This window comes from Rana temporaria, chromosome 6 (assembly GCF_905171775.1).
Source record: "Rana temporaria chromosome 6, aRanTem1.1, whole genome shotgun sequence".
NCBI classification, from domain to species: domain Eukaryota; kingdom Metazoa; phylum Chordata; class Amphibia; order Anura; family Ranidae; genus Rana; species Rana temporaria.
In genome coordinates this window covers 137,711,156-137,725,129 of record NC_053494.1, presented here as the reverse complement: position 1 = coordinate 137,725,129, position 13,974 = coordinate 137,711,156, and positions in this window count along the sequence as shown.

Below are 13,974 nucleotides of genomic sequence, written 5' to 3'. Positions count from 1 at the left end.
AGGAAGTATGTTTTAATTTAGATTTTTAAGTATCTTTTTCTTACAATGTGCATGATATTGTCATACGTGTGTTGCACTTGTGTGACTTGTGTTGCTTGTGTTGCACTGCGGTGGAATTAGTAGTTATATCCTTTACTAAAAAATGTTGCAAAAAACTGTTTTAATTCATTACTGTATGGAGATTCTTTTTCTTTTTCCTTTTTTTCTTTTTCCTTTTTTTCTCCTGTGCTTGTTTTACCCTCTTCCAGTTGTAGCTCTGTTGCTCCACTAGGATCCGCTTTAATGTAGTGTTGTGTTGGTCTGTGACTTTGGAGTTTTCATGGTAGGGATGTGCAGCATGGATTCGCTATGCGGGCATTATGCCCGTGAGTTTGGTGTCCGCACATGGTTTATGTGGGGCCGGCTATGTGGTTGACTGTTCGTCTCACGTTGGGATATATTTTGTCCCCGTAAGCGAACAGGCCTTTGACCAATCGGTGATTGCATTCGACGCCTTACCACGCCTCTAACACACCCACGTTTCTTGATCCATGTCATCAGTGGTGCTAGTAATATATGCACTGCTGCTGACATTTGTATATGTGTGTGGACTCCCGGCCAATCATGCCAAGCCCATTTAGGTATCGCCACACCCCCACCTTGCCCTCCCTCTGAGCCCTCCATTCAGGCTCTTACTACTCTCAGTAAGCGCCTTGTATAATACGGCGCACGCCGATGACGTCATGACATCAGGACGCAGCCCCCAGCATATTTAAACACGGCTGAATAGATCAGCCGTGTACACAGCACAGGCTGTGACCCTGGGGCACACACGGACGCCGCGTTTTCTCAGTAAGTATCCTTACCTTGCTATACTTTCATAAGAATAACTTCCATATCTTTTTGACCTTGGACAACATTGCCCCTTGCTTGTTGTATCCTTACAGAAGTGCTTTATTTGACGATCCCTGTCAATTAGGACATGTCATCCATCTGATTTTGGATACCCTATGCTCTTATTTATGAGCTACTCTCTGCCCCAGTTTTAAGTCCCCCGGTGGACTTTCCAGGTATTTACATAAAGTCTATGCTGTTCTGTGTGTTATATTACTTAATGTTAAACACATGGATATCTATTGATGTCTGACATAAGTACTGGGTATATTTATCCCCCTTTTTTCTATGTATTGTTTTTTTAACAAAACAGGGGGTTTTCGCTATCCTGATTTACACCCCTCCTATGCCTTTCTCTGTACCTGGATTTAAGTGCTTAATCTTTGACGTCGTGAAATTGTCATCTTAGACACACTTGGTTTGGACTATTGGTACGTTTTTCTGAATATTTTTTTATATATTTTTTTACTTATATGGCTGACTACTTACCGTTATTATACACATGGGCTCTGGACCAATATTGATGAATTCTTGATATGCTTACTTATTGTTTCCTCGCTCTCTTCTTCCTTCTCTCCATGCAAGATGTATATATTCATATATATAGATACATATATTTAACATCATTATGTGTGCTCCCCTTTCCTTATTTGGACATATACACATATATAATTTTCTATAGCAACACTACATATATATCTTTTTACAACAAATTTTTCCTTTTGTATACTCCCAATAGATGACCATTTCTGATATCACTAAAAGAGATTTGTAAACAATCTCACATTATCTGTATATACTCCGTGTATGTCTGGAGTTCTCCTGGATGGTTATACCCACCACAGTGCATCAGGTGATGTAGCCATATGATGTAACCCATGTGTACTGATTTTTCCTGTTTTTAATCAATTTAACAAGTATCCTCTTTTTTTTGTAAACACCATCATTACTGTTTTTGTGCTGTATTAATGTGATGTGTATTGTTCCAGATTGTGAAACAATATCTGCATATTAGCAAAAATCCTGTTTGTCTCATCCTGAAGAAGCCCCACGGTGAAACGCAGAGGCGACTTCAATAGGATTTATTCACTATTCATATACTTCTGATCCAGATGGTTTTATTGTGACTGTATTTATTCACACTCCATTATACCACTGTTATTGTGCAATACATTATTTTCATATTTGTAATAAATAATATATTTTTATACTTCCGCGTGCCTCAAAGTCCGACCTTTGCCCATTCCTTGGACTGGGTTTTTTTTTCTATATTCTTATTCATTCTTCCCCAGAACTAGCAGAGACTTTCTGTGCTTTTAACTGCCAATTATATAATTTGGATCCAACTTCTACTTCCCGGTTGATGCCTTAAAATTCTTTAGAATTTCTGCGATTATCTTCGAGAAAGTGACCTTCCTACGATGACGATGGAAGAGTGAAAAGATCTGTCTAAGCCTAATAAATGTCCCTTGCTATTCGTTCTTTGCTTGGAACCCTTTCTAAAACATAGAAGAGATAATCAGTTCATCAGAGGCATTCAATCCAGCCAATACCAACACAAAGTGGCGGCCTATGTGGACAACCAAACTTTAGAATTTGAAACTCAAAATATGGAATTTGGAACTTTGAATTTGGAATTCGGAACTTAGAATTTGGAAATCACAATTTGGAGTGTGAAACTGGGAACTTGGACTTTGGAACTCAGAATTTGGATTTCAGAATTTGTAATGTAGAAATTGTAAATACGGAATTCAGAAATTTGGAATTTGGTAGCTGGAATTTACAATTTGGAATTTGGAACTTGTAATTCGGAATGTGGAATTTGGAATTCAGAACACTGCATTTGGAACTCAGAATTTAAAACTTGGAATTCTGTACTTAGAATTGAGGACACTGCATTTGGACCTCAGAATTTGGAACTCTGAAATCTGAATTTGGAACGCTGAAATCTGAATTTGAAACTTAGAAGAGTTCGGAAAATTAAATGTGGAACTCAGAATTTATAACTTGGAACTCAAATTGGAATTTGAATTTTGGAACTTTTAATTTATCATTTGGAATTTTAAATCTGGACCTCAGAACTTGGAAATCAAAATTTGGAATTCAGGACTTTATTTGGAACTTAGAGCTCAGAATTTGGAATTCAGAACTCTGATTTTGGAATGTGAAATCTGGACCTCAGAATTTGGAACTCAAAACTTAGAAATTGGAATTCAGAACTTGGGACTTTGAATTTCAAAGTTGGAATTTGGAAATGGAAATTTGTAACTCAGAATGTGGGATTCAAAACTAAGAATTCAGAAGTTGGAATTTGAAATTTTTAACTCAAAATTCAGAATGTGGGATTTGAAACTTCAGAACTCGAAATTTGGAATTTAAAATTCAGAACTCAGAATTTGGAATTCAAAACTCAGAATTTGGAATTCAGAATACAAAATTCTGAATTTGGGATTTGAAACTCAGAACTTGGAACTTGGAATTTGGAATTTGGAACTTGGAATTTGGAATTCAGAACTCAGAACTCAGATTTTGGAATTCAGAACTGTGAATTTGAAATTTATAACTCAGAACTTGGAGCTCAGGATCTGGGATTTGGAACTCGTAATTTGCAGTTTGGAACTAAGAATTTAAAATTCAGAATTTGGAAGTTGGAATTTGGAACTTGGAGTTTGGAATTTCAAACTCAGAATTTGAAACTCTTTGTTCAGATCTTGGAACTACGAACTCAGATTTAGAAATTGGAAATTTCAGAACTTGGAGATGAGAATTTAGAATTTGGAACATAGAATTTGGAATTCAGGACTCTGAAAATGTCATTCATTATTTGGATCTCAAAATTTGGAATTCAGACCTTGGAAGTCAGAATTTGGAGTTTAGAACTTGGATTTTGGGATTTAAAACTTGAAATTAAGAATTTGGAATTTGGAACTTAGAACTCGGAATTTGGAACTTGAAATTTGGAATTTTGCATGTGGAATTTGGAACTCAGAACTCAGCATTTGGAATTTGGAATTCAAAACTCATTACCCTTTAAGATGGGCACTTACCTGATATAAAGCAATTCCTTTATGGTGTGGGTGTGACTTAATAAAGGAGGAATTGCCTCCAAAACATGTTTTCATAGCAACCCCTGCGTGCAGACGTCTAGCATTTACCTCTCCCTGTGTCACAGTCTACTTTAATCACCGTTCGGCTCTGGCATGGCCCTGGCACACGTGCAGTAGTGCTGGAATGCCAGAGCTGTGTCCTGGCAGTTTACCACAGTCATTGGGTCTCTTGGTTTACAGATTTTTCTTACATCTTACAGAGACGGTACAGGAGAGGAGGATTCAATTATATACAAGCTGTCTCATCACCTTTTAAATGAGAGTGCATTAGCTGCAAGTGTTTTTATTACTGTCTGAATAAATGGTATTACACTAGGACAGATGTGCGCTCTCTTGTTTTGTTTTCTCTATTAGGAACTCAGAACTTGGAACTCAGAAATTGGAATTCAGAATTTGGAGCTTGTGATTCAGAATTTGGAATTTAGAGCTAAGAATTCAGAACTTAGAATTGGGAATTCAAAACACAGAGATGTGAATTAATAATCTGGAACTCAAATTCAGAAGGTAAAGCTCAGAATTTTGAATTCAGAACTCGCAATTTGGAATTTGAATTTGGAACTCAGAATTTGGAATGTAGAATTCAGAACTCGGAATTCAGATCTCTGAAAATGTTCATATATTTATTACTAAGGTAAACTGCATGGACTAATTGAGAAGTTTTCATTAGGAGGTAATTTATCATCATGGATTAAAGTACAATAACATGATGCATTGTACCCCAATATGGAAATAACTTCAGAATAAAAAATATTAATAATAATAATAATTAAGCATCAGGGAACCATATCTGAGGTGGTGGATATTTTAAATGAAATATTATTCATTTACTTATAGCACCCTCTATTACTCTGTAGAATAGGGTAAGTCTATGAACTGGAAATAGTGTATGATAAATATAAGATCTAAAGTGGAGTTCATTCCCATATGCCCTTTTCATTTTTAAAATATTTTTCAGACTTTGGTGGATGTGACACATACTATACCTAACCATTCAATGAAGTCCTTCTTAAAATATCTTCCTATGTCATACCATTGTTCTGAAAGACTGATTATTACCTATTTCAACCCAAAAAAAATATATAATCCCATATACATAATCCCATATCAACAGTTGATCCAGAGGAAGGCAAAAAATCCCAGCAAAGCATGATTCCATTTGTTACAGCAGGGGAAAAAATCCCTTCATGACCCTCGAGAGTTAATAAGATTTTCTCTGGATCAACTTTACCTAAAAATGTTAGTACCCAGTTATATTATGTACATTTAGGAAAGAATTCAGCCCTTTTTAAAAACAATCTACTGAGCTGGCAAGAACCACCTCTGGGAGTCTATTCCACATTTTCACAGCTCTTACTGTGAAGAAACCTTTCGGTATTTGGAGATAAAATCTCTTTCTCTCTAGACGTAAAGAGTGCCCCCTTGTCCTCTGTGATGGCCTAATGTGGAAACTTAACTAAGTTCACTATATAGACCCCTTATATATTTGAACGTGTTGATCATATCCCCCCTTAGGCTGGGTTCACACTACTACACTACTTTCATCCTACTTTGCTCTGCTACATTGGTCCTACATTTATCCTACATTGGTCCTACATCCATCCTACATTCATGAACAGGATACTACTTTGGTCCGACTTCAATGATATTCAATGGGCCTGAAGTAGGATCAATGTAGGACCAAAAGTAGTACAGGGAGCATTTTCAAAGTCGGACCGACTTGTGTAGGACGCTACAAGACGCTCTCATAGGGAAACATTGAACACAGAGCAAAGTAGGATGAAAGTAGTGTAGTAGTGTGAACCCAGCCAAAATGTTCTCTTCTCAAGAGAGACTAAATTCAGTTCCTCTAATCTTTCCTCATAGCTGAGCTCCTCCATACCTCTTATCAGTTTGATTGCCCTTCTCTGCACTTTCTCCAGTTTCCCAATATCCTTTTTGAGAACTGGCTACCCAAAATTTAACTGCATATACCAAATGAGGTCTCACTAATGATTTGTACAGGGGCAAAATGATATCTCTTTCTCTGGACTCCTTACCTCTCTCAATACAAGAAAATACTTTGCTCGCTTTGGAAACCACAGCTAGGCATTACATGCTATTATTAAGCTTATGATCTACCAAAACCCCCTAGATACCCCCAGTCGTACTCCCTCTAGTATGTATGATGCATGCATATTCTTAGCCCCAAGTGCATAACTTTAACTTTATCAAAATTAAACCTCATTTGCCACACAGTTGCCTGATTAAACAGTGCATTGAGGTCAGCTTGTAAGTTGGAGACATCCTGTAATAATGCTATTCCACTGCATAGCTTGGTGTCATCAGCTTGGGGGTATTTCAGCTAGGGGTCTCTCCTAGGATTTGAAAAGTCTTTGCTTGCTACTTATGACCAGACCCCACCACTTCAATCTAATACATATGTAAAGGTAGATGGTATGGGTAATTTTTTCTTTTTGAAGGCTTGGCATTTTTGGAGTAGAACTTAAAAGTTGTTTATATCCATTATATTCCACAGGGGATCATCAATGTAAAACATTTGGTATAAATGTTGAAAAATAATTGTATCTGTGTATATATTGTAGACATCAATACCTCTGATTTACTCCTGATGAAGTTGATCCAAAGTTCAATAAAATGCTCAGCGATTTGAGACTCAAGGACCTTCCCATCTTGTAGTGTTTGGTGCCATATAAATGTAGCACCCTCTACCTTTGGTAGGTAGGTGCTAGAGTAGTGTTTGTGTTTTTACAGCCATTGCAGGTAAATTTAGGCAGGCATAGCTGTGAGCTAGGCCTTTTTGTTTTTGATCTGGGGCTGGGGAGTGGTTTAGTGTAGCAGCAGGTGACTGACATGTACTTTATCTCTCTGGCGCCTCCTTTGTTTCGAGAGGGTTCTGGAAAAGAGACAGGGCAAAGAGTGAGAGTGATATGGAGTGTATCTGGGAGCCCTGACCAATCCCCAACTAGGATTGGCAGGGGGCAGGCCTCCTATATATGCTCATGGTCAGCCTGCTGGGGGAGGAGTTCCGGGTGGAAGAACTGAATGATGGAGTGTTAGACTGTCGTGGCCTTTGAGGGAACCCCCTTTCTGGGGGGTGAACTCAGGCCTGGAGCTTGGGAGCCTCTCTTTACACAGTAATTGAGAGGTTTCCTGGAATAGGAGCAGGAAGAGGACAGTGGGGAGCACTGCTGGACAAGTCATTCAGGAGAGATCCATGCCGGGGTCGGTGAGTGAGAAGCACAGTAAAAACCTCTGGGAGAGACATGCCATGATTGGATGTAGAGCCAGAGGGAGAGACTGTAGTGTTGTTGAAGTCAAGTCGCTGCAGCCAGTAGTGTTGGCAGGATTTGCACCGGACTTGCTGGGATCAGAAGTCCACCAAGAATCAGTTTGCACAACTATTCTTCTCATCTAAAATGGTTGCTACTACAGAGGGGACTGCAGACCCCGCCTGCAATTGTCTACTAGGAAAATGTTTGGACTTATTCAGAGTGAGGGCTAGCCATGTGCTAACGGTGACAGGAATCTAGAATTGGAAAGTAGAGGAAAGCAAGTGATCTCAAGTAGTGTGCTGGAGGAGATGTGACGTAGCAGAGACTGTCAATATAGATTCAACTACCTTTCTTTCCACTAAGAAAGATTCATCGTTTGAGCATCCCATGTTCCTTTTCCACATCCAAGTTTAATCCCCTAATAAAAACAAAAAAACAAGCAAGAGACTGTTTATTGGCTAGAGAATGTGTGCCTGAAATGGATGTCTGACCAAGCAGGGTGATGTGTGGAGCTGAAACATGCAGCGCCCCAACGGGGGCACCGCTACATAAACATTTACTGGGTGGCATTACATGAAAATTGATGAAGCAATAAGCCTTGGAGTTGTTCGTAATATGTATTTGTTTTGGTGATTTTTCTGAGACATTTTAAATATCATATTTTGTACAATAAAAGCTGAGGTTTTATGGAAGCTTTTGATGCTATCGGTACCATTGAAAAATCCCAGCTCTAAAACAAAAAATATAACAAAAATATTGCTAATCTTTTATGGGTTTGATAATATATTCATGGTTCTTATATTGACTTACTAGGATTGTATTTCAGCTAATATAGGCTACATGCACCTGCGTTTTTCTTTTTTGATACTCTTAGAGAGCATTGCTGTAAGTACACCATAAATTTATGTGAAGAAAATGTATTGATATGAAATTACCTAATCATCTATAACTTGTCCATTTATTTTGTAGAGATATCTCTAAAGCCCTCCTAAGAAAGAGGGATACCTAATACCTGTCAAATGTGTTGATTTATTCCCACACTAATGAAGTATCAGCAACCATCACACAACTATATTTAAGCACATAAGGACTTATAGACCAATGAAATATGTATAACCAACAAAGTGAATGATGTGGTATAACAATAGAAGTGTAAAATATAAATCCAGAAAACATGAAAGTTATGCAAAAAACAGTCCATGACATGACCAAAGTGTCTAACCACTCACCAGAAACGAATACATTTAATGTTGAAATATCTTTATATTCCACCCAGTGTAGTAAAGGTAGTCTTATCACTTGTGAGCCTCCATCAATCTATGCACTCACCAGAAATCCAGTACATATATGCCTTTAATTGCTCATCCAGAGCGGTCAGAGACTCCAGCACAGGAATGCCTTTAACTGTAACTGTGGAATGGATAAGTTCCCTGGCCTTGTTCACCAGAAGAATGTAAAAGCTTACCACGAGAGTCCAACTGACATAGTGTCATATTTACTGAAATAATTAGAAATAAATACAATTTCCTGCAGCATAAAAAATCATAGGCCAAACTCACCGAACACCATAAGAACACGGCGGGGATGAAGTCAGAACGTCGGAGATTAAGTCAGAATGTAGGCTGCTCCCAATGCATTTCATGCAGATTAGGGATATCCCTTGATAACACGCATGTGCACAAAACACGTCAGGAGGGGCCTATTTGCTGACATCATCGCCAATCGCGTCCTCGTAGTAGGAGCGGCAATCATTACTGTGAGTTTGGTCAATGATTTTTTATGCTGCAGGAATTGTATTTGTTTCTAAATATTTTAATAAATACTACACTATATTAGTTTCATGGTCTCTCTGGATCCTTTCATCCTTCTGGTGAACAAAGTTGGTGTACTTATCTGTTCCAGAGCTACAGTTAAAGGCATGTCTGTGCTGGATTCTCTGATGGCTCTGGATGAGCAATTAAAGGCAGATATGTACTGGATTTCTGGTAAATGCATATATTGGTGGAGGCTCATGAATGATAAGACTATACCTTTACTACACCGGGTGGAATGTAAGTATATATCAAAGCTTTAAATGTATTTGTTTCTGGTAAGTGGTTAGACGCACTACTATACACCATTGAAAGGCTGATTTACACTTTGGTCTTGTCATGGACATTTTTTTCCTCAGTTTAACCTTGGAGCTTTCATATGTTTTCTGGATTTATATTTTACACTTATATTGTTTACTGTTATGTGATGCACACATAGTTACATAGTTAAATAGTTACATAGTAGGTGAGGTTGAAAAAAAGTCCACCATGTCCAACCTATGTGTGTGATTATATGTCAGTATTACATTGTATATCCCTGTATGTTGTGGTCATTCAGGTGCGTAGCTAATAGTTTTTTGAAACCATCGATGCCCCCCACTGAGCCCACCGCCTGTGGAAGGGAATTTCACATCCTTGCTGCTCTTACAGTAAAAATCCCACTACGTAGTTTAAGGTTAAACCTTTTTTCTTCTAATTATAATGAGTGGCCACGTGTCTTATTAAACTCCCTTCCGCAAAAAAGTTGTATCCCTATTGTGGGGTCACCAGTACAGTATTTGTAAATTTAAATCATATCCCCTCTCAAGCATCTCTTCTTCAGAGAGAATAAGTTCAGTGCTTGCAACCTTTCCTCATAACTAATATCCTCCAGACCCTTTATTAGCTTTGTTGCCCTTCTTTGTACTCTCTCAATTCCAGTACATCCTTCCTGAGGACTGGTGCCCAGAACTGGACAGCATACTCTAGGTGCGGCCAGACCAGAGTCTTGTAGAGTGGAAGAATTATCGTTTTATCACTGGAGTTAAATCCCTTTTTAATGCATGCCAATATTCAGTTTGTTTTGTTAGCAGCAGCTTGCCATTGCTGAGCCTATCATCTACTAGGACCCACAGGTCCTTTTTCCACCCTATTCCAGTGTATAGGTTGCATTAATTTGTTCAGATATTTTGCAAGGTTTCCACATCCTGCGGCAAAGTTATTGCCCTGCTTAGCTTAGTATCGTTCGCAAATACAGAGATTGCACTTTCCTCCAGGTCGTTTATGAACAAATTAAATAGGGTTGGTGCCAGCACAGAACCCTGAGGGACCCCACGACCCACCCCTGACCATTCTGAGTACTCTCCATTTATCACCACCCTCTGAACTCGCCCTTGTAGCCAGTTGTATGGTCCATGCCAACGGACCTTATTTTGTACAGTAAATGTTTATGGGGAACTGTGTCAAATGCTTTTGCAAAATCCAGATACACCACGTCTACGGGCCTTCCTTTATCTAGATGGCAACTCACCTCCTCATAGAAGGTTAATAGATTGGTTTGACAAGAATGATTCTTCATGAATCCATGCTGATTACTGCTAATGATACCTTTCTCATTACTAAAATCTTGTATATAAAGCGCTGCGTAAACTGTTGGCGCTATATAAATCCTGTATAATAATAATAATAATAATATATAGTCCCCTATCATCCCCTCCAAGAGCTTACATACTATTGATGTTAGGCTAACTGGTCTGTAATTTCCAGTTATGTATCTTGGACTCTTGTTAAATATTGGTGCTACATTGGCTTTTCTCCAATCAGCTGGTAACATTCCAGTCTGTAGACTATCAGTAAAGATTAGGAACAATGGTCTGGCAATTACTTGACTGAGTTCCCTAAGTACCCTCGGGTGCAAGCCATCTGGTCCTGGTGATTTATTAATGTTAAGTTTCCCAAGTCTAATTTTAATTCTGCCCTCTGTTAACCATGGGGGTGCTTCCTGTGATGTGTCACGAGGATAGACACTGCAGTTTTGGTTGCTGAAGCCCCCTGAATTCCCTTGTGAGGACTAAGGAGAAGAATACATTCAATACCTTTGCCATCTCTGCATCCTTTGTTACCAGATGTCCTTCATCATTTTTTATGGGGTCAATATGGTCTGTCCTCCCTTTTTTACCATGTACATACTTAAATAATTTCTTGGGATTTTTTTTGCTCTTATCTGCTATGTGTCTTTAATTTTCTATCTTAGCCGACCTAATTGCACCCTTACATTTCTTGTTACATTCTTTATAAAGTCTGAATGCTGATGATGATCCCTCAACCTTGAATTTATTGAAGGCCTTCTCCTTTGCTTTTATATGCATTTTTACATTGGTGTTAAGCCATCCAGGACTTGTGTTCACTCTTTTAAATATGGGATACATTGGCTAATGCCCTTATTTAATATGCTCTTAAAGTAAACCCATCTATAGGTTCGTAGGCTTGTTTGAAATTCAGTGTCTTTGTATTCCCCTTATGTTTCCTATTTGTGATTTCTACTGAAGCCAATTGACCTGTGATCGCTGTTACCTAAATTGCTCCATATTTCCACATCCGTGATCAGGTCTGTATTGTTGGTAATCAGTAGATCCAGTAATGCTTTATTTCTAGGTGGTGCGTCTACCATCTGACCCATAAATTGTCCTGCAAGACATTTAGGAACCGGCGAGCCTTAGATGAATGTGTGGTTCTCTCTGCCCAGTCTATGTCTGATTAATTAAAATCCCCCATTATGATAACACTTCCCATCCTTGCTGCTAATCCAAATTGTGATAGGAGATCTGTCTCCCCCTCCTCCCTCAGGTTAGGGGGCCTATAGCATACTCCCAGTATTATTTTCCTCTTAGCTTTATCCCTTTGGACCTCTACCAATAAGCATTCCACCTCCTCCCTAGCTCCCTTAGTGATGTCATACCCCTCCCCATGTTTTAGCTTCTCTATCCTTCACCATTCACTCTGTTGAAAATTTTGGAGAACTGTATGACTATGACTTTTTTGAATGAAAAATATATGTATAGCTGGTCAGTGGTAAATTGAAAGAAGGACATTGAGGTGCAAAACATGTCTGGAATTGTAGAATTGCTAGTGATAGGACCACAGATACTAGGGTGCTGTGATGAGGCTCTGAGGCTTATGCATGTATTTTCAAATGTGTGCAGACTAAACCCCTGTTTTAACACATACTGTTAGATAGGTTGATTCAGTTGTCAGCGGGCTGGCCGGTGAGTAAAGCTTGGATCTTTCCTTGGATTTATCCTTGGTCTTGTTTATATCATATGTTGCCTTCCAATGCTACTTGCTGCAATGGCCAGTTATAGGTGGGGGTAGTGGACACTGTTATTTGTTGTAATATTACTGTTATATTGGACAGGCAATGCACTGACACCTTTGCTGGATGTTCATTGTGCCCCTGTACCTTTAAGAAGGGGTGGGCTCCCTTCAGTCCACCTGACATCCACCTATCCATCAGAATATATGTGCTTCCATTGTGGAGTCACTCATCAGCTAGTAATAGGACCACAGATACCAGGGTGCCGTGACAAGGCTCTGTGGTTTACCGTTTACGCATGTATTTGCAAATGTGTGCAGACTAAACTCCTGTTTTAACGCATACTGTTAGATAGGTTGATTCGGTTGTCAGTGGGCTGGCCGGTGAGTAAAGCTTGGATCTTTCCTTGGATTTATCCTTGGTCATTGTTTTTTAGAGAAACTTTGCCTGGTATTTAAATAAACATTGTATTTGAACATTTTTTTACCTAGAGCTATTGTAATTAGCTGACTCTTTCTTGATATTGAACTCATTTTAAATTCACAGCAGACCTCAAATTGGAAAAAGGATGGTTGGAACTCTGTACTAAGGGTGCTGCCTCATTCCTTTCACCCTAGATACATATGAATTACACAGGTTCTGAGGCTGATAAAGGTGGAGATTTAATTTACTCAGTGCCTTACTTTCATGTACTGTAGATATTTACAGAACCTGTGTAATTCATACACAGCATGTTTGCCTTGCGATAAAGGGATGAGGTGGTAGCCCTAACTATCAGTCTAACTGTGAACATTCTGTGAACATTATAATGGTATTCTTAAGTGCACAGATGACCTCACTTATGTGCTACTGATCCTTTAATGTCCAGGCATGTGCAAGTGTGAATCCTGGACTAGACTGTATTACTTAGCTGCAAGGTGCATGGGGGTCCAAATCCTGACTATACTGACTTAAGGCCTGTTCACATCTGTGCATTGTAAAATGTGGTAATTTTTCATGCAACACATGATTCAGTGTACATGCTTTTTGCATGCATTTCCCTCCCTGTTCACCTAGAAAAAAGGACATGTGACTAAAAAAAACACACTTAAAAAATATGTGGTGCATTTTTTGTTTTGATGCAGTTTTGGTGTGCTCCCATAGATCTCATGAAAAGGTGCACTTTTGGTGCATTTTTCAAACAGGGTACTGAAGATGCAGCAAGCAGAACTTTTCAAAAGCTCAGCACACTGGAAAAAAAAGTGCACAGGTTTGAACAATTAGATTTATAGAGGACTATATTTCATGCACTTTTGTCTCCCTAAGCCCTGGTTCACACTGGGCTGCGGGAGTGAAGCCGTGCAAGTTCAGCTGAACTCGCACGGCTTCACTCCCGCTGGCAGTCCTGATTTCGGCCGCGATTTAAGAGACATCTGTGCAGGTTTCTGCACAGATGTCTATGTAAATCGCGGCCCGAAATCGCAAAAAGTAGTACAGGAACTACTTTTTGAAATCGGTGCAACCCTGCAGATGCGGCGTCTCACCGATTAGGACAATGTCATTGCCGACAATTGCCGGCAAATGCCACCAATTTGAGATGCGATTTCACATGTGAAATCGCATCTCAAATCGAAGCACAT